Source organism: Rhodnius prolixus, unplaced genomic scaffold, assembly GCF_049639745.1.
Source record: "Rhodnius prolixus isolate KJV_2025 unplaced genomic scaffold, Rpr scaffold_7, whole genome shotgun sequence".
Lineage (NCBI taxonomy): Eukaryota > Metazoa > Arthropoda > Insecta > Hemiptera > Reduviidae > Rhodnius > Rhodnius prolixus.
In genome coordinates, this window is record NW_027411582.1 from 17,826,018 (window position 1) to 17,847,995 (window position 21,978).

The 21,978-nt window shown below is 33.5% G+C and overlaps 1 protein-coding gene across 8 annotated transcripts in view; it reads left to right on the top strand.

Moving 5' to 3' along the window:
- The window catches only part of LOC141447096 (obscurin-like), a 676,918-nt gene that overhangs the window by 510,777 nt on the left and 144,163 nt on the right, over positions 1-21,978 (top strand). For 6 of the 8 annotated variants that reach the window (XM_074114296.1, XM_074114295.1, XM_074114299.1 and 3 more), the window contains one exon: positions 20,406-20,502. The gene's annotated coding sequence lies outside the window, so the exon portion shown is untranslated. Of the gene's footprint in view, positions 1-14,963; positions 15,064-20,184; positions 20,503-21,978 lie in introns of those variants that run through there. The other 2 variants (XM_074114303.1, XM_074114298.1) reach the window with 2 other exon arrangements.

The following is a 21,978-nucleotide window of genomic DNA, read 5'->3' on the forward strand; positions in this document are numbered from 1 at the left end:
TAAAAAAATAGTCCTCACGCGGGATTCGAACCGGCGATCTCCCAATTACAAAGCCAAACTCTTGACCACTAGACCAACAACCGGCCACCGGTTCCCTCACTTTTTTACTGATTGCCTGATAACTTACGAATTCACTCAGAACTTCATACAGACTGCCCTAAAATTTGACCAAACTTTTACAGCCACATTGAAACAATATTTAATTTCCTCAAAACCGCTAACCTCTAGAACATTATTTAAAACAAAAAAATACATTTCTAGAGATTATGATTAGCAAAAAAAAAAGAATATAACAATTTGTTAAGAAATTATATATATATTTATAGAGAGAGGAGTCATTTGGGAAAATGAAATGGGAGATGTAATAACGTTAGCTGTAAAGAAAATTAAGTACTAAAACTAGTCAGCCTTTCGCTTTTCCTCCTCAACGTCATACCCTTTCCGCCATTATACTCAAAAGGAAAATTATTGTTCTCAAGTTTCTATAATATATCTGCCAGACAAACACTAATCATTTACTCTGTCAGTATATTCTCTTTTTTTTACATTTTATTTATTAGTTAATAAATTATTTCTTCAGAATAAGTCTTTATTGAATAATAATTCCTTGAATATTATATATTTAAATTATTTACAAATAAACAAGACAATCACCATGGTCATAAACCGTCGGTGGAGTCGTTTTAATAAATAATGCCAAATTATTAAGTAAAAAAAACATTTGTATTTTAATTTTATTATTGTAAATTATTTCAAATTTTGACACGAATACGTCTTTAATTTGCTATCATATGGAGGCAATCCAAAATAAGTGTTTTTCTTTTGTTAGCTTCAATGAGCGCAGAAACCATAGACGATCACACACATCACACTTATGTCCGAATGGTTTGTTGACAAACGTCGTAGTGAAACGTGCACTAGCTACTGCCCAATGTGTCTTCATAATCGACCGATCGAACACAATCTATGCCTATACAGTCCGTTGTCGATGTAGAAACAATTTCATCATCCACTTGCATAATTTCAACCGCCCCAGCTGCAGATGTACTGGACACCGTCAGTTGATCCGCTCGGCCGCGGCACAGCTTGACTCGGTCATATGGTGTTTTATTATTACCATTCGATTGTTCTTGAGAAGCCCTTTCCAACCGTATACAATCTCTGTATTTGGTTTTGGCTTTTCGACGCGTATAGCCCGCACATTATATATTTTTGATAATATTGTTTTTATTCTAACACCTTATTGTATTCACTGTCACTATTTCACACTAATGTTTTATATAAGATCGGTAGATTGTGACGACAGCTGACGATTAAAACTTAAACGAACATCGTAGCTTCTCCTAGTCAAAAGTTATACTAATTGCAAATCTCGATACGCAGCAAAATGATCTCAAAATGGCGGCGCTTCCCTTTCCACCGCGCGCGATGCTTCACAGTCCTCGCTTATCGTAATGAATTCTTTGATCCTTTAGCTATCCAGTGGTCTAATTTAATTTTGGATGTAGACGATAGATTCGAAACTATAATGCCAAACTGTATCCCCCGATTTTGTTATCATTAGGTTTTTTGGATTGCCTCCATATGATAGCAAATTTAAAGACGTATTCACGTCTATATTTTTATGTATATTTTTTATTCATCTAATATTTATTTCTAATATCTATTTTTTTTTATTCTTTAAATTTAACTTTTATTAATGAACATTTCAGATGTTTATAAATAATTGTATAAATTTTTACAAAAAAAAGTGCCAACGATGGCCAATCACTTCCATTCAATCGATGTGGTTAATAACATCGATTCCTGATAATACGAAATTTCCCAAATATTTCAAACTTTTTTCACTCAATCGGAGACTTCGGAATAATTGAATTCTTAATAAAGAAAAAATGTAAATACTGTATGTATAATAAAATATAAATATAATTTAATTAATTTCTAAAAATGGAATGCGCAAAAAACGCTATATAATGTATGTGTAACCTTTTTCTTGTTATTTAACCTCTATGTAAAGGTTTAATGGAGTTAATTGAATGAAGGCAATAAAGTTAAGATTTTTCTTCCTTTATTTCCTGTTATTTTCACAGGAAGTGCGCAAAAAAAAGGTAAGGAAATCTATAAGTTTATTCGCTTGTTAGGACATCCCTGAAATACGGTAATTTCAAGGCTAAAAAGTACAAACATTGGAACAAGATTACTGTTGTATATCCGCAAGAAAACTGCTAATTCAGCTTTTATGCTATTTTGTTCCTTTATTCTAAAAAAAACCTGGTTGCGTTTCTCTTTTACTGAATATGATGATAATTTTTGATGGGGGGAATGTGTTTTTTTGGCGCTTTTTTTCTAGTCTAATGAAACTGCTGGTGCAGCAGGTTATATTTATCTTCTCTTGTTTCCTCTTTAAGGTAATAAACAGCATATTTTTTTATCCATAGTTTATTTGGAAATAAATATATAAAAAAATAGTTTTTTGCGTTCTTGTCTTTTGAGATTTGTTTGAGATTTCAGGTCAGTCAGTATAGAATCCGAGGTATGCTACAGTAAACAACGAAAACAAGTACAGTTTGATGTAGGCTAAATGATTTATTTAAAAGTAAACGCAATATTTTGGTACTTTCAACATTAATTTTGGTTCTACAATTGATGAAACAATGCTTAAAAGGGATTAAGCGTTGTTACAGGAGACAGGTGAAAACATGATCATTACGTGAATAATTGAGATGGCTGTGTCGTCCGCGTAAGTGAAAGTTGTAGTTTTTAGATGAATCGCCTACGAATACTGTCTTAAGATATTCTGACTTCCTCGTAGGGTAAACTGAAAAATGTGTTTAACGCCTTGACTGACACAGAAAAATTCCTATTGGAGATGTAACCGACCAAGCTAGCGGTTACGGAGCCAAGGGCTTTCTACAAAACAGTTCTTTTTTTTAACAGTTAGTTTATTTACAATATTTACAAATAATTCCTTATCTTACAAGTTAACAATCAGAAACAAACACACCGCCCTAACCGACAAATCGACAAACAGACTCACACTCATCCACACTACGGCCCTAACTAACCTACGTACTTTTTACTTAACTACTATACTAACTAATAGATGTACTAATTATTATTACTGCTAATATATTTAATTACATAACATATACTTAATGTTAACCGAAAAACAATCTCTTTAATAAATAATATTACAATAATTAATAACTAAAATAACGAATATTACTGCTGCACAGAAACACGCGAAACAACCAAGTCTCTCTCGCCAATCCTCCACCACATAGAACTCACCCACCGCCGATAATACCTCCTCAAGCCGGAAACCAGTGCGGGACTTCCTCTTAATTTCTCTCTCAACCCTTTTTCTATTTTTGTTAGGTTCTAGGGACACATAGACAAGTGCACGTCTCTCTGGCCTAGGCCTTTCTGACCAGCACTAGTGATGGGCTATTTGAACGGACTCGTTCCACTGGAACGAGTCCGATGGTGGAACGAGTTGATTCAAATCCCTATTTTAAAAAAAAGTGATTCCGCCCCGCCCCAAAAAAATTAAAATGAAAATGAGACAGCAGAGGTTTTGGAACGATTAAACATAAGAACAAATGTCACGTAATTTATTAAAATATATCATTAACAGTTAGCTTTTCCAGTTAATAACAAAACTATATTTCTTTTACACACATTAAGTACTATCCCTAATTTCCAATTGCTCTGATAAATATAAAATTAACAACGTAACACAAATATTAACCCAAAAATAGGCTAGTCAATTATAAATTAAAGCAATTTTGTCATTATCTAGCTTGACCACTGGAAGACTGGAGTTAACTTGCTTCAAGAGGATTCAATATAGAGAAACGGAAATGGGTAGGAAAGTATTCCATAAAAATTCTAACCCTTCAAACAAAATTATAATTACTCACAATATTTATCTAATAAGAATTGAATATCAAGCTTTTAAAATATTATCTTATTGTTTTACAAAAAGAAAAAGCTGTGTGCTTAATCTTTAACTAAGCGCTGGACACTCTTACTCTTATCTTCATTGGCGTAAGTTTAAACGTGTACATGTCCGCATGACGGTCAAAGTAAAACTGAGCCAAAATGTAGTATTACCTAATTGGTTTACTTACTGTAGTATCCCTCCCACTCTATCACCTATTTCACAAACATTCATCAATTGGAAATATTTTGTAGTTAAATATTCGTTTCATTTGAATACAAAAAACATAATAACGCTTTCTTAAGATGATTTTAATTTTTAAATTTTGTTTTTGTCCATTACTCTTATAAAATACGAAGAATTTCAAATAAAATATAATACACAAACACAAAATGATCTAGAGTGCAGGTGGAGTCAGTCGTGGTTGCCATGGTAATGGAACCGTTAAACGACTCCGGCCCAACTCTAGCATTTTCATTGGTTAAATCCACTGGAGTTGGTGGAGTCGAATCCGGAGTGATTTAAATCCTTTTGAAACCGGACTCGTTCCACTTTTTCGTTCACTGATTCTAGCCAATAGAAATTGCTGGAGCTGGAACCGGAGTCGTTTAACGGTTCCGTTACCATGGTAACGACGACTGACTCCACCTGCATACTAAATCATTCTGTGTTTGTATATTATATTTTATTTGAAATTCTTCGTATTTTATAAGAGTAATAAACAAAAATAAATTTTAAAAATTAAAATCATCTTAAGAATCTGCTTAGAATAAATAGAATAATATTTTGCTAAAAAATATTTCCAATCGCCGAATGTTTGTGAAATAGGTAATAAGAGTGGGAGGGAGTCTGTAGTAAGTACGCTCTTTAGGTAATATAATTTTTTTGTCTCTAGATATGTAGCTATAGCAATAAGGGCCATTTCAATTTCATCTTTCGTGCTGATAACAATATTTCATGTGTCTGTCTTCTGATGATAAGCAGATAAGGGTGTTTTCCAGTGGTAAATCTTAATTAAGTTGAAGAGCGTGTGCTTTGTTGATTTCTAAAATATTTTCAAAGACTAATATTTTCCTAAATTAAATAATTATTTCATTTTTATCTTTTGTTTTTCTTTATTGAATATTTGAAAATATTTTAAAAGCAAAATATTTAATAAATTAGTTTAATTTTTTTACTTTTTTATTTATTTATTTATTTTTGCCCATCAACAACGGGGTTATTATCGCCTTTTTTACTATTGTTTCTTATTTTTTAAATTTAATATTTTATTAATTTTTAGTAAATTAATTTCAGACAAATGCCAAAACGCAGTGAAATTTGGAATCACTTTAATTCTATTGATTCTGTCAAAGCTAAATGCCGGTATTGCCACGAAATCGTTAGCTTTACAAGTGGCTCTACTAGTAATTTGTTCAGACATATGAAGAGAAAACATCCTATATCATTCAATAAAAGAAAGAATACAGAGCAAAGCACTGAAGAGATCCCTGTTAAGAAATCTCATTTAACTTCTATAGACACTCAAAATTTAAGCTCGCTTCCCTCTACTAGTTTAGCTTCCATCCATTCAGAAGTTGCAGATGTCGCTCCTCTCTCTTCATCTGCCCATAAGGCTCCGGTAATTCAAAAATCCTTGACTGACTTTGTAGAAGTAATCAAACCTTTGCACCCCAGTAAGTCCAAGGAAATTGATGAACAATTGCTCAAAATGATAGTAAAAGAATATCATCCTTTTAGTATTGTTGAAGATCAAGAGTTCAGAAAATTAATTAAATTGCTTTGCCCCAGTTATAATGTACCTTCACGAAAGTATATATCCAACAGTTTACTCCCAATGATTTATAAGCGGGAAGAATCAAAATTAAAAAGTAAATTCAACGAAGTAAATGCCGTTTGTTTAACAACTGATTGTTGGACATCGGTGAATAATGAAAGCTTTATTGCTATAACTGCCCACTACATAGACCAAAACACAAATTTACAAACACATTTATTGAAGTGTACTAGTTACTCTGAACGACATACAGCGAATAACTTGGCCTCACACCTGCAATCCACGGTCCAAGAATGGGAACTCACCAATAAAGTAACTGCCGTTGTTACTGATAATGGTGCAAATATTGTTTCGGCAGTAAAGCAGTGCAATTGGAGGCATATTTCTTGTTTTGCCCATTCAATGAATTTAGTTGTCCATTCGGGAATCGCAGAAATTCGCGTAACGACCGACAAAATTAAAGCTTTAGTAGAATATTTTAAAAGAAGTTCTCATTCTCTGACCAAGCTACATAATACACAAACACAGATGGGTTTCCCAAAATTAAAATTAAAACAAGACGTCCCCACTCGTTGGAACTCCACATTTATAATGTTTGATCGCGTTTTAAAAACCAAACAGCCATTGATCGCGACCATAGCTTTATTAAATCTACAGGGTGAACATAATATAACAACAATCGATTGGGAAATATTAGAGAGCGCGGTTCAATTATTGCAGATATTTAATGAAATTACGGACGAAGTAAGTTCGGAAAATTATATAACAATTTCTAAAATTATTATATTCTCGCGCTTTATGACCGATCACGTTTCAAAATTTTTGCACACAAATTACAGACCTGAAATACAATCAATGGCTCGAGTAATTTGCGCTAATATTTCAAATCGGTTTTCCAATTTAGAATCGGTAGAAATTATAGGTCAATCGATGATTTTAGATCCGCGATTTAAAAACGAAGGTTTTTCGAGCGACGTTAAATTCCGGAAAATGTACCATTCTCTTGCCACTAAATTATCATTTATTCAAATTCCGAAAGCTTCGTTATCTACCGATGTTCCATCATCCACAACTTCTACTTCTAGTCTTTGGCGGGAATTCGATGCAAAAATTAAAACGTTAAACGCGAAACAGACCCCAGTATCTGCCAGTATAATTGAATTAGACAAATATTTGGCAGAACCTTTTTTAAATAGAGAAGCCAATCCGTTAGATTGGTGGAGAGAGAGGAAAGACTTATATCCCAGATTGTATGACGTTGTTTTGAAAAGATTATGCATTCCAGCCACTTCAGTTCCTTGCGAAAGGATTTTCTCTAAAGCTGGACAAATATTAGTTGACAGACGCAATAGATTAAAGTCGAGCAATGTTTCTATGATATTATTTCTGAATAAAAATTTACATTAATTAATTTCTTAAGTTCTAAGTAGCTTTAAACTTTAATCCTTCTCTAGTCTGTGATAAAAATTATTCATTTTGTTTTGTATTGGGATATATATATATATAGACGGCTTAGTTTTATTCATTATTAAATATTTAGTAATATAATTTCATTTCGTTAATCTTTCTTAGTTTATGTTCATTGTTATATTTTAATTTGTTTGCATGTACATATTTTAAGGTCCAACTAACATCATTGATACCTTTAACAACCTTATTTCCTTCCCATTTCATTTCCCCTCCTGGCAGGGTAACTTCAACCTCCCAGTGGTCCTGCTGGATATTAACAAAACTGCTTTGTTTTAAATCTTGTTCTTGTGTAAAGCTAATTTTATTTGATGTTGTCAATAACAATTAGATATTATATATCTTTTAAAACTGTTGCAAATTACATGTAGTTTTGTTATTAACTGATGAAGTTAAGTACTAATAAAATATTTAATAAATTGCATGATATTTGCACGAAAGCATAGGATAGGTACGGCAACTGGAATCGATGAACGAGTGTTTGGAATCGATTCCGACCCTGGAGTTGATTCAAATCCAATGATTCCACAGGCGGACTCGTATAGCCCATCACTAACCAGCACCTCGCTGTCCCCACTCTCTCGCCATATGCATGTGCCCCCACTACTCCTCTATTCGCTACATCTAACCATTACAGGAGAGGTTAGAAGAAAGGAATGATCAAGGATTATTTTTTGTGCACCTAAAAGTGCAATTTCGAGAAAAAATGCACCCGAGCGATAGTTGCCAGAGTATAGGACAATAAGGTACACTAAATGGATAAAGCAAGTGTTGTTGGAACGAAAAATTTGGAACCTAATGGTTAAACAAGATATTTTGAATGTTCAGAATAAAATAAAGATGTTTGTTCAATTTAGGGAACATGTTTAATAACTGATAATTTCCCTTGGATCAAAAAGATTGTTCCAAATACAAAATACATACATGAGGCTAACTCCTCTCCTATTCGATGTACAGCGTCGAGACCCCCAAAAGGCACATCTACATAAAATTCCGAATCGAATGACACCTCATTCATGAAAATCGGTTCGCGCGTTTAGACGCTAAGTAGTTTACAAAAAAAGGTAACAAGAACAAGAACAATTTTTGAAAATGCCATTTTTACCCATTTTTGGCATCTTTTTTCTCGAAAACAAATTAAACTATGTTATTACAAAAAAAAATAAAAAAAATAACAGTTATAAAGGAGGATTTGCCCTACATTATAAAGAAAATTTGGGAATTTTATCTTTTATAGAAAAAGAGAAAAAAAATTGTCAAAGTTAAGTGTTTTTCAACGTTACGCTTTTTCGTGCCCTTTTTGACGATCAACCCTTAAACAACTGTCCTACCGGACAGATTTAATTGTTAGAGTAAAAACAAACAAGATCTTAAAGTTTGAAGAAACGAAATCATTATCAATGATCTTTTTGCAAAGAGATTATATTTAATGAGCCAAAGAAGTTTTACTAAATATGTAAACATACAATAACCCACATTTGCAAACAAAATTTAACCTTGAAAACATTAAAGATACTCTGTCTATGCCTCGCTATTGTATTTTGCCTTTTCCTTAATAAGGCTTAAAATAACAAAAATGGCAAAAAACATTTCACCAAAAAGGAACTGATTGGTGTGACCAAATAAATCAAAAAAGCTACTTTTCATTTAATCCTATCACTAATGGATATTCAATTCCTGTGAGCCGTTCAGATAATCGGCTCCCAATACCACATTTTCACTTAAAGTGGTAAAAATTTCAAGTTAATCTCACAAAATTGTTTTACATTCTTTGAGATGGAATTAATTTCATTAATTGACTAAGAAATCAATTAAATTTACATTTTATTGAATTTATTTTTGTAAGCAAAATACTGATAACTGTAACGCATTAGGTTTTCAGTACTCAGTACAGTATCTGAACAGCCATGATTGAAGGTACACATTGATTACTATTCATTGACTGAAACTGGCAGTTATTTTTTCACCCTGTTGAAACAATGAATCAGTCACCAAAAATAATGAACAGTAATTGCAAGAAGAAAGCCAATCGAATCAACATTTTCACTGAAGCGGAACACACCTTTAGATACACCTTGAAGAAAAAACAGAAAGGTACTTAGAATCACACAAGAAGTTTGCGACTGAAAAAGAAGACCTCACATTCTTCACTAAATGTAAAAACAATAATATTTTTCTTAAGTTTATAGATAACAAATGTAAAAACATCACTAAACATAACAAACAACCAATACTGTAAATTACTATATACTTGTTGGTATTTACTTGGGTATCTTCTCTCTAATAATGCTGTACTCTGTGGCAAACCCACTAAAGGGTGAGTCAGTAAAATGAAGTAACTATTTACTTTTTACCTACCGCATGTCAGAGGAATATTTGAGGCTATTAAAAATATACTGAATGAGTTTAAAGAATGAAATACTCAAAGGAATTCCTGTCTAATTAAACATTTTTAGCGCATGGCGGATGGTTTATACGTTTGTTAATTTTAACAAAAAAGTGCAAAACATCTAATACGTCCTTCTTTTACTAAAATCTGATATATTTCCTTCTTTTTTTGCATCTATCAATTTTGAAACGTATTTTATTTTTACAAACCTCCAGACCTGCAAAACTGCATATTACGAGTACACTCAAATAGCACTTTAGAGGCAGAACCTATCCTTTGTACGCTCTGAAAAGAAATTAATTTAGGAAAAATTGAACCATAAAAAGTGCTAGCGGAACTCCTGTTTTCTCAAATTACGAAGCCCTCTTCCTTGTACAGATCTGGTGCTCTGCCTTTGGCTCTACATAGACGCGTGGAACCCAGACACTAGTCTTAAAAGACAAGCAATGGCAAAACGTGCAAAACTTCTTTACAGACTACTTGGACGACGCTCCAAATTGTCCATAGAACTCAAACGTTTGATATACAGTACTATCCTCAAACCTATCTGGACTAGAGCTGTGGGGTTCAGCCAAACCTACAAACATACGGACTGTACAAACATTTCAGTCAGAACTCCCCCGACAGATAGCTGACGCTCCTTTCTACGGTGACTAACCTCACTCTTCATCAAGACCTCAACATTCCATTCATAGACCAACTCGCTAAGACTAAATATTCAGAATTTCATACTGCTCTCTCTACTTGCTCAAATCCTCTTGTTCAGTATCTCGCCTCCTTGTCGTCATGCCTCACAATCCACCACGCTGACTGAATCATCAGTCAGAGGAGAATATGAGTAGGAGAAAGTAGAACTAGAAGAATAAAGACGTTTAGTTCTTCAGACAGTAAGAAAGTCGCGGGGCCACTGGCGATTCAGTCGTCGAAGAGTATTAGGGATGTCAGAGGAAGCGAGAGACTGCACGAGAGGACTGAAATGTCTTGTACTGTCCGTATGTTTGTAGGTTTTGCGGAACCCCATAGCTCTAGCCTCGTAAGTCCACATAGGTTTGGCAATAGTATTGTATAGTAATCGATTGATTTCAATGGGTAATTTGGAGCGTCGTCCAAGTAGTCTGTAGAGCAGTTTCGCACGTTTTGTCATTGCTTTGTCTTTTAAGTCTAGTATATGGGTTCCACTTCCACATGAGTCTTTTTGTCTATGTAGAGCCCAAGGTAGCGCACTAGATCTGTGTACAAGGAAGAGGATTGCTGTTGAAGAGGACAGGTGGACAGAAGACCCGTTTAAGAAACATAAAGTGTATTTCAGAGGTAAACTCTTTGTAATTTCACTGAATATCATTCCTTCTTCGACTGAGAGAGAGCGAAAGAAAATGTATAAATTAATTGTTCGGTGGAAAACCTTAAAAGAAAAATGTTATTTTTCCAGAGTTAATTGAAAGGTGCTTTCTTTTATCTCACTTAGCAACTCATTAAAATGGAAAAGACATTTCTGCTAGGTTCCTTTCTTTATCAGGCAATCTTTTTGATTTATTATTATTATTTTTTTTTTAAATCTCGTGAATCAAAACAATGCAGTTTTTTGCTATTTAATTTTTGGCGTACATACAGTAGTATGTAAAAAAAGAATTTTTTCTGCAACCATGTAGGGAAGTTCTCATTACTCAATTAAAATCAGCTGTGTAATGCCCAACTTCCCACACAATTGGGGAAAAATTCCCATTAGTGTCACTTTCCGCACAAGTGAGTGGAAAAACTTTATTGTGCTTCCTTGATATAAGAAGTTTTGTTATTAACATAAATATTTTCTGTAAAACTTTAATAAGCTTATTTAACGTAACTAAATAATTAAAAAACGAATATTAAAAAATAAAATAAAAATTGAAAGGAATATAGAAATAAAAATAATACTTTAATAAATAATTAGATATTTTTAATTATAACAGTTAAAAAGGTTAAAGTGTACCTTATAGAAATTTAAAATGGATTCTAGTGATTCCTGTTTAGAAAACACTCCATCAATAAAAGAAACAGCAGAAAATGTAATAAGTAATGTAAATACGTAAGGAATGTAAATAATTGTAATATAACAATAAATGTTTATAATAAATAAATTACTTTTTGTAGACTGTAAAAATGAAATTTTTAATTTTATTAGTTAATAAATGGTTGCAGAAAAAATATAATATTTAACTCTAGTGTAAAGTATTTTCCTCACACTCGGCAATTTGCACTTGCACTCGCATCGCTTCGCTCGCTCGTGCGTGCAAACCCTGCCTCGCGTGAGGAAAAGTACTACTTTCCACACTTGTTAAATAAATAACTATTTAACGGGCCTAGAGGAGCCTTTAAGGCTGAAAAAACTGGAAATCAATTTCTCTTAAGAGTACTGACGAAGAGTGAACAAAAAATCAGCCATGAAAACTATAAGACGTTTATAGTTTTCTAATTAGAATTTACTTCAAGTTAACTTGAATTTATTTTATGTAAATATTGAAAATTTTAGTTCTAAATAAGATGCCGAACGAATATCAAAAATGTTTATGTAAATGTGTGTATGTAAATAAATAGACGGGAAATTTCTTTAGAAAAGTTTTACACTAAATTTTCCTTTCAAACTTATAAATAAAATCCTTTTATTCTCTGAATGGAGTTTTTGTGGCTGAGGTATGCCTTCTATCTTAATGTACGTGCCACAAATCTCTTTAAAACAAGTTTCACCACTTTAAAATTCAAGACCATAGGTCCTCGTAACATTTGGTACATTCTAAAAGTTTGCCAACAGCCTTTTTCGTACACAAAAGATAACTTATTTGTGTAACAGGATTTGTACAAAACAGAAGAGACTTCTTTCTTCTTTTTTTTAATACCGTAACTAGTGCCGCCAAATGAATGATTGTGTTTGCATACTTGTATTTATAAGGCCTTTGTTTTTTGTTAAACAATTTACTGAATGGCAACGGTTTACTGTGTATGTAGTATGAATGAAAGATTAAGCTTTGCCTGGAGTTTTGACTAAATAACTTGCAGAAGTTGGTTTTTCAGCCTGGGCAAGTCTATTTTGATGAAGTGGTGTTTTAGACAGGGCTGTAAGCAGTAATGGTAACCTAACGGTTCGCTCGAACCGTTTTTTGTTTTTGTTTTTAAATTATGAAACCTTAGGGAACCGATTATTACAAAAATAAATGAGCTGACATCAGTTTTGAATCTTGCGCCATGCCCTGCAGTGCTGACAACTGTAGGCTGCCTAAATGGGAAGCCGTACAAAAATTTTACAAAAGTTCATCAGATTGAAGAAAAAATAATACTTAAGTCCGAATGGATTGTTGACAAACGTCGTAGTAAAACGTGCACTAGCTGCTGCCCAATGTGTCTTCATAATCGACGATCGAACACAATCTATGCCTGCACAGTCCGTTGTCGATGTAGAAGTGATTTCATCATCCACTTGCATAATTTTCAACCGCCCCAGCTGCAGATGTACTGACACTGTCGTTGATCCGCTCGGCCGCATTCATTCTTTTAAGTTCCCGGGCACTGTCACTATTTTACACTAATGTTTTATATACAATTGATAGATTGTGACGACAGCTGACGATTAAAACTTAAACGAACATCGTAGCTTCACCGAGTCAAAAGTTATACTAATTGCAAATCTCGATACGCAGCAAAATGATCTCAAAATGGCGGCGCTTTTCCCTCCACCGCGCGCGATGCGTCACAGACCTCGGAAACTGTAATGCCAAACTGTATCCCCCGATTTTTTTATCATTAGGGTTTTTTGGATTGCCTCCATATGATAGAAAATTTAAAGACGTATTCACGTCAAAATAAAAAGGTTCAATAATACGATTCTATGCACTCTGTAACAGAAAATGTAAATTCTGTTCAAATGTGCCACCCCTCACCAACTAACTATATAGAGTGTTCATTTTAAGACGGCTCAAATGTATTTCATGCTTAAACGGTTAATCTGAGCAAAAAATGGTAGAGGAAAAATTTGTTGCCCGTCTCCTCTAGTTTCAGAATATGTGACTTGATTTTAGATTCTTGCCCGCATACGCGGCTGACGCGCGACCAAAAGTGAGGGTTGGCAGTTGACCCCCACTTTCATGTACATAGTTTTAAAGAGTATAAAAAGTTATGAAAAAAAAAAACGGAAACCGCAATTCGATATCTTTAAAATTAAAGGTGCTAGGCCATTTCAAAATCTGATATTTACTAATCATATTTCAATTTTTTAACTTATCAAAGAAAAAGATGAGCGACAATCCGTTTTATTTGTATTTTCTTCGCCGAATTGGTTAGTAGAAAACCAAGTTAACACCAAATCTTTTACTTGTTTAATCTTCTTCTAACGAGCTGTCAACATTGTTAATACTTAATACACGCTGCGCAGTATTCTAAAAAGTCTTGAATTAAAAAAAAAATCAATAGCAATTAATTCTAAAATGAAAATTTTTAATTTCAAATGAACTTTTGTTTTGGAAAGAAGCAAAATGAAGTAAAGAGAAAGTAGTATGGAATGTTTGACGCCATAATTCTTTGGTATTATTTCTTATTTTTATTAGCAGCTTGGTACTGAATAAGTTATTATTGTAGAGAACCAGCCATCTAAGAATGTCTAAATGAAGTGATTTCTAAAGAAGAAAATTAATTGAAAAGTAAGAATTGTAAGGTTTCACCTTTTAAATAGAAAGTGCATTGACACCTATAAATTTCTAAAGCTTCATTTATCTCTTACAAAGTTTGTCACAAATTAATTGCTTTCACCTTGATTTTGTTGTCATTCAAGATTGTATTAAAACTCTAGAAGTTTTATGAACTTTGCTAGAACTTGTTTCTAAATTTATTTGTAATAAATAGAACTGTAAAAGAAATATTTTCATCAATTATTTCTAAAAACTTTTACAATAAACTTTACTGATATTCATTGATATATATTATTTTTTTAATATTATTTGTGCATTAAGTCCAAACCAATATTCCAGTCTATATCTTTTCATTTCGGACTATTTCATGCCTATTTTTATTGACATTCTATCATGTTTGTTCTCGAACCAAATATAAATAAATGAAGGAAGATGGAAATAAGAATAAGGATGAATAGATGAAAGAACTATAGCTGGCCAATGAGTGGCGATTATGAAAACTATGACAATATTGAGTCAGTCTATCTTTAAATAACAAAAAATGAAGCATGTTGAGTGTAAGGGAAAGTAATTTTGATGTGAGGAACGCCCTCTGAGATGTGACGAAATGAGAGATGACAGCGCACTGGCGGCAAGAAGAAGCAACTTTTCGCGGCGACAGTCCTTATGGTGGAGAAATGTAAGGTTATCTGTGTTTTATCATTATTATTATTACTATTACTTTTTTTTGGCAAGGCATTATTAATTATGGCAGTGAATAAAAAAAAAAAGTTGGACTTGTTGAAGAGCTGAAGAATAAAACGAAGAATCTTGGGAACTTCTATAATGAAATCAAGTGAGGAATATTTTCAGTGCACGGTAACTGTAATACTATTTATAAAATTTTTTGTTATTAAAGTATCCCAATTGGCATAAGAGCTTTTACTGTTTTTGTGGACAATTTAATTGCTCTTTTTTAATCAGTTTTTTCAATAATTAGTTCTACCTAATGGACATTAACTTATAACTACTTTTGGGTTAAATGAAATATTTGAACCATCTTATTCAATTTGGATAAAAATATTTAAAATTTCCTTATTTGTGTAAACTTTAAAATAGATTCGGAAATTTAGTTGTTATAGTTGGTTACGTTATATCGTAGCTAATAGATTGCATGCTCCAGAACAAATTTATTTTGTTTTTTAAGATAGTCGTTAATAATAAGTTGAATAATCTGCCGCCTTCAGGTGTTTGTAATACGGAGGCATTACATACGAGGGTCGTTTGAAAAGTCCGTGCAAAAATAAAAACTACTTAATTTTTTGGGGTAAACCTTTTTTATTTTTCAACATAGTCTCCTTTTAGGCTTATACACTTCGTCCAACGCTGCTCTAGTTTGTTGATCCCTTCCGAATAATAGGATTTGTCCAAGTCTGAAAAATAGCCATTCGTTTCTGCAATCACCTCCTCGTTTGAATAAAATCTTTTTCCCGCCAGCCATTTCTTCATATTGGGGAACAAATAGTAGTCCGAGGGAGCCAAGTCTGGAGAATAGGGAGGATGTGAAACGAGTTGGAACCCTATTTCCATTAATTTTGCGACCACAACTGCTGAGGTGTGAGCTGGTGCGTTGTCGTGATGGAAAAGGACTTTTTTGTGGGCCAATCGTGGGCGTTTTTCTTGCAGCTCGGTTTTTTAAACGGTCCAATAACGATGAATAATATGCACCTGTAATAGTTTTACCCTTTTCCAGATAGTCGATGAGGATTATTCCTTGCGAATCCCAAAAGACAGTCGCCATAATCTTTCCGGCCGAAGGAACGGTCTTCGCCTTTTTTGGCGCAGATTCCCCCTTGGTAACCCATTGTTTAGATTGTTCTTTCGTCTCAGGAGTGTAGTGATGTATCCATGTTTCATCCACAGTGACGAAACGACGCTTAAAGTCCTGCGGATTCTTCTGGAACAGCTGCAAACCGTCCTTGTAACACTTCACACGATTTCGTTTTTGGTCAAGCGTGAGCAATCGCGGCACCCATCTTGCGGATAGCTTTGTCATGTCCAAATGTTGATGCAAAATATTATGTACCCGTTCATTCGAGATGCCCACAGCACTAGCAATCTTACGCACTTTCACTCTTCTGTCATCCATCACCATATCATGGATTTTATCAATGATTTCTGGAGTAGTAACCTCAACAGGGCGTCCAGAACGTTCAGCGTCACTTGCGCCCATATGGCCACTCCGAAAATTTTGAAACCACTTATAAACTGTTCTAATCGAAGGTGCAGAGTCACCATAATGTTTATCAAGCTTCTCTTTAGTCTCCTGAGGCGTTTTGCCTTTCATAAAGTAGTGTTTAATCAACACACGAAATTCTTTTTCGTCCATTTTTTGAAAATCACTCGACTTCCTCGATTCAAACGAATGCCAAACACAAAGAAATAGACCGATCTGGCTGAAACTTGGTGTGTGTTCTTCCAAGAGATGCTACTAACTGAACACAACCTCGATACGCGCCAGTGGTGCTATCTCTCTGACTTAGCACGGACTTTTCAAACGACCCTCGTTGATAGGTGCAGCAATTCACAACCATGTTCTTTAAATAATAAGTCGTTCCAGCCGACTTAATCAAAGAATTTATTTTAAACAACCATTTTAGGTTGCCCATTAAATATTTTCTTTAGTTACCGTTAACAAGACTATATGGTTCTTGGTATTTCTTTTTGTATCATTGAAATCTTTTAAATTATTAAAAGGAGATTATTATTTAAAGTTTTTTTTTAAAAGAAAAAATATTTTAATGATTTTCAAGATTTTCCTGGAGTGTGCTTTCAATTTTCCACTACTTTCTCAATAATCGTTTCTGCTCATTATAAGTGATTTGAGTTATTGAAGACGAAAAAGCATATTTTACACATTGTCTGACTTCTTTACACTTTAGATGACTTTCTTAAATATTTATTATTAACAAACATGAAAGGGTTTATCACATAAAAGGTAGAGGTATTTAATACAAATGCAAAGTTTTAAGAAAACCTTGAGTTATTATTAAGAAACGTTGTGTATATGATTCATTTACTTATACTATTTGCTTCTGTATGGCCATTCAGTTATAAATTCAAACCAAATGGTAGCCGTCTGTGAAGATTTCACGCTCAACATTAACTGGAAGCCATAAAATATTAGCTGCCATTAATTAAATAATCCACTTCTGTGAAACACAAATGAGTATTCTAAACTAGCGAACGTAATCAATATTCAGACGAGGAATTGTGGGGCTGTAGATAAATTAAAATCCATATTATTCTGCACTCTCCTTTGATAATGTTTCTCTTTAAAACCATCACAGCCATTATAATAACGTTGTTTTAGCTAGTCTATAGTATATTATTGAACTTTTTAATCTTTTTCAAATAATTTTATTACACAGATGCTTTTGAATTTGAAATTATGACTAATTAATTAATCTTAAAATAACACAAAATTAAAAAAAATTGTTCAAATAATGATCATTTGGTGTAACCGCATAGAAAAATATTCTATTGGCGCATATTACCAACAACTGTTACATTAGTAAAACATACATTTCTTTTTATATTCAGCACATGTGCAAACGTTTGTACTATACTTTTTGTTTTGTGTTTTATTATTTACGAGTTTTTTCTCGACCCTTTTAATTATTATTTTTTTTTTTTTTTAAATTTTTGATTTAGTTCTTTTTGCGACTGCAAATTGTACCACCAAATCTTTTTTTTTTTTAAACCCAATAAAGGGAAATTATCGGACAGTACTTCGCGTTTGAGTATTGATCAAAAATGGCTGTAAATTGAAAAAATGAGTTAGTGACTGCCCATCTATGATTAGCTTTTTCCAAAAACGTTAATTCATTTTATTTTTTCCTTGTTATTGGCCTCTTGAGCTTAGCAAATCAGCCATTTAAATTCTTCTTTCGAAGCTATGTATATTTACAGAGTTATCCTGTTGTTTTTTTATGAACTCAAAGAGTTCTGTGTAAATGCTGCCATCATCAGCTGCCAGAATAGTATTTAAATTGACTTTACTTGAATCGTAAAAGATATCCTAAAGATATTTAAAGTGAAAACTTGTGAAGTTGAAAATATCGGTAAATCTTTATAATAGCTCCCCGGAGGCGTGGCCTAATTCGAAGTGATTCTGATTCGCTGTTACTATAGAACCCGCCATATTCAAATATAAATATAAAACTATTTCTTTATTTTATATTTACACTTAAATCTAGTGGGTTATATGGTAACAGCGAATCAGAATCACTTCGAATTATTTATTTATTTCTTAATGGGGGGCTTCGCCCCCACACCCCCTGATTTTTTCTTACCCCCCTCCTAACCTACCTAATCACCCTCAATTTTTTAATTTGTGTCACAAGATTCATTACAATAATTACACAGAACAACACAAAAGAAACTTACCTTATTCTGTGGAGTCCTTTTCCTGAGGAGGGTATACTTGTCGAACTCCCTCCAGAAAATCGAACAAAATTTTATAACATTCATTACTCCATCCTCACTCACACTACAATCATGCTTTAATTTAAAAAAAAAAACTGCAAATTTAATACGCTCATACTCATAAAGTTACAAAAAAAAAGGCACCTCAAGTCACAAACAGGGCACTCGCGGGAACTATTAATACATTAAACAGGAAGCAGTTACTATGCAGTAAGTGTACTGCGCTTGCCCGCGAAACATAAGCGTTACGAAATTCGCACAATCCGAAACAGTTCATTGGCGGGAAGTAGTTTAAATTTTCACCGGTAGGTGCGCTGTACTTCCCACCCTCTAAAAATAAACAGGCCACACCTCCGGGGAGCTATTCTATAGATTAGCCAAAATATCTTCTACTAGTACGAGTCTTCTACGAGATACGAATTGTTGCCACATCCACCTTATTTGGCACCAACAGACTTTCATCTCTTTCCCAAGCTGAAAATCTTTTCCTCGTTGGACGGAGATTTCCTACAACGGAAGAACTGACAGCCGAATTGGAGAGGTATTTTGCAGGCCTGGAGGAATCTCATTTTCGAGATGAGATCAAGGCATTGGAACCTCGAGTATGTTATTTAAAGTTATTCATTCAGTTGGCAGTGCTATGCACCAATAGTAAATGCGTAAATAAGTGAAAAAATTGTTATATTTATTATAAACTTGACCGATAGTAAAAAATGGTGGCACCGCTTGCTGTTCTAATATTTGGATGCAGCTGTTGTTAATTCATATGTTGTTTATAAAAAGTTGGGTCAAAACATGGAACTTAAACATTTCAAGGAACAGTGCGCTGAAGGACAGTGCTGTACTGTCTGCAAAGTTCCGCTTTGTTTTGGTAAAAAGTTGTGTTTGAATGAACATCATATAGAGCATTAGTTGCATAGTGGTATTATACAATACCAGTGTCCCACACTAGAAAAGGACTATTGAAATGGTATTAATTTTTTTTTTTCTTTTTTCCGTATTTTGAGAGTGATGATTATTTGAGAGGGATGATTACATATGTAAAATAATGGAAATGAACGTTTATTTCCATTTTTTTATAATAAAAGAAATCTGTGCAGCTGGGGCTTTTATTTTCTTTAAAATCGTCTGCCTCAAAGAGTTAAAGACTTCAGAATTGTTATTTTCAATATTTGGATGGGGATATTTCATAAATCTTTATTGAGAGTTTGTTTTATTAAGAAGCATTCTTAATAATTTGTGCTTTCCAAATTTAAATTTGAATAATAAATAGGTATTTAATGTTTGAAGGTATATATTTTTTTTTATCAGTAGAAAACTTAATTTTTATAACAGCATTTATGAAATATGATTTTAAAAGCCCAAAAACTTGTCAGCAACCTATTTCATCTTTTAATGAATGACAAATAGCGGAATAAAATTAAACGACGACCTTGTAAAATTAAACGACGGTCTTATAAACAACAGTTTAGTAGGGGACCGATTGTTCTTAGTTGTTTCTCCACAGCATATTGTATTATCTCTCTAAAGGGAACAGTAAAACAACATGCATTTATATAATATAAAATATTATTAAGACAAGTTTTAGATATTGGATTTAATTTTGTAATAGTTTTTAAAATAGTGTTCTCTTTAAACGGAAATGTTTCTTGATGACATTTTTAAACTATTGCGTGTTCCTAAATTTAAATAAGTACTCTTTAATTCCAGGTGTACGCGCATTTAGCAGTGAGTTATGAAGTGCTTAAGCTTGTGATCAGTGCTGGAAGATAGAAAATTTTGCTGAAGGCTATACACTAAACTTCAGGTAATAATTGACGCTTATTGATACTTATTAAAATACAAATTATTGTGGAAGTTGTTACTTAATAAAGAATTGAAATGATTCTGATTGATTTATTAATCTAGTGAAGCGTTTATTGTTTCAAATACAGTGGAACGAGGTGCATAACGAGCACCTCGCTTAACGAGTAATTCGCATAACGAGTAAAACAAATTGATTCTTATAGCGAGCGATGTTTCGCATAACGATAGTTTTCTAATGACATTTCGCTGACTGCGCAGTTTTCGCTGACTCATCGAAAACTGCGCATTCTTCGATTAGTCATTACTGTTTACGCATATGCGTTTCATATTCTCCACGTATCTAATGCACTGATACAGTCGAAACCGAACTTCACCGAATGAGTGGTGTATAGGGAAAGTCCATATAGTGACATTTGTGTTTAAATATTGTAACGAAGTTGACCTGGGCAGAGAAGAAAGGCTTAGATTGTTCTAGGGGTTGAACGATCAAAGTCAGTAACAGGCCGCCACTGCATAAACAAAAGGGCGGTATCTATCTGTGGCAGAGAAGAAAGGCCTAGATTGTTCTAGGGGTTAAGCGACCAAAGTCGGTAACAGGCCGCCACTGTGTGAACAAAAGGGCGGTATCTATCTGTGGCAGAGAAGAAAGGCCTAGATTGTTCTAGGGGTTGAACGATCAAAGTCGGTAACATAATGCTGTGTCACATTTTAAAGACATTTTGAAGCGACGGCAGAAACAAGGAACATTGGACAAATTTATAATTAAAAAGGATTAATTATGAATGTACATATTTATCTCAATTAATATATGTAATTTATATTATATTACATCATATGTACATATGTATATAATTTTTTCGAAATAAATGTTATAAAAAAAAATTTTATCAATATTTTTTTTGCATGGAACCAATTATCCCCTTTTATTTTAATTTAAATGAAAAAAATTGTTTCGCTTAACGAGTATTTCGCTTAACGAGTAAGGTTCTGGAACGAATTATGCTCGTTAAGCGAGGTTCGACTGTATTAGCCCTATTTGAGGGTTTCGTAGCATGGTGTAATCCAGTTTCCAAGCTTCGGAGAGTAGCTTAAATTTTTGAAGAGCAGACAAGGAAGGAAATCGATAAATAAATATTAAACATTTGTATTGATAAGGAAATAATCGATATTTATTGAATAAGTAAAGGAACTAGTTCCATAGTTCAGAAAAAATGTTTTAACTACAGTTCGATAAAGTAATGGTAATTGTCAGACAACGAGTTGACTCATTCTAGTCCGTTTAACCCAGGGTTAGATTAGATTAGATTAAATTAGGGTGGCCTCAAGGCCTGCGCCACCGCGACCCCTATGGATCTATTGTGGCTCCCCGGCTTTAGAGCTCACCCTCCAGACCCGTCCGTTTAATCAGACTCTTAATTCTGGAGAGTGGCTCCTGGGTAAAGCTCTCAGGCCTTGGTTTTTCCTCCCCGAGAAGTAA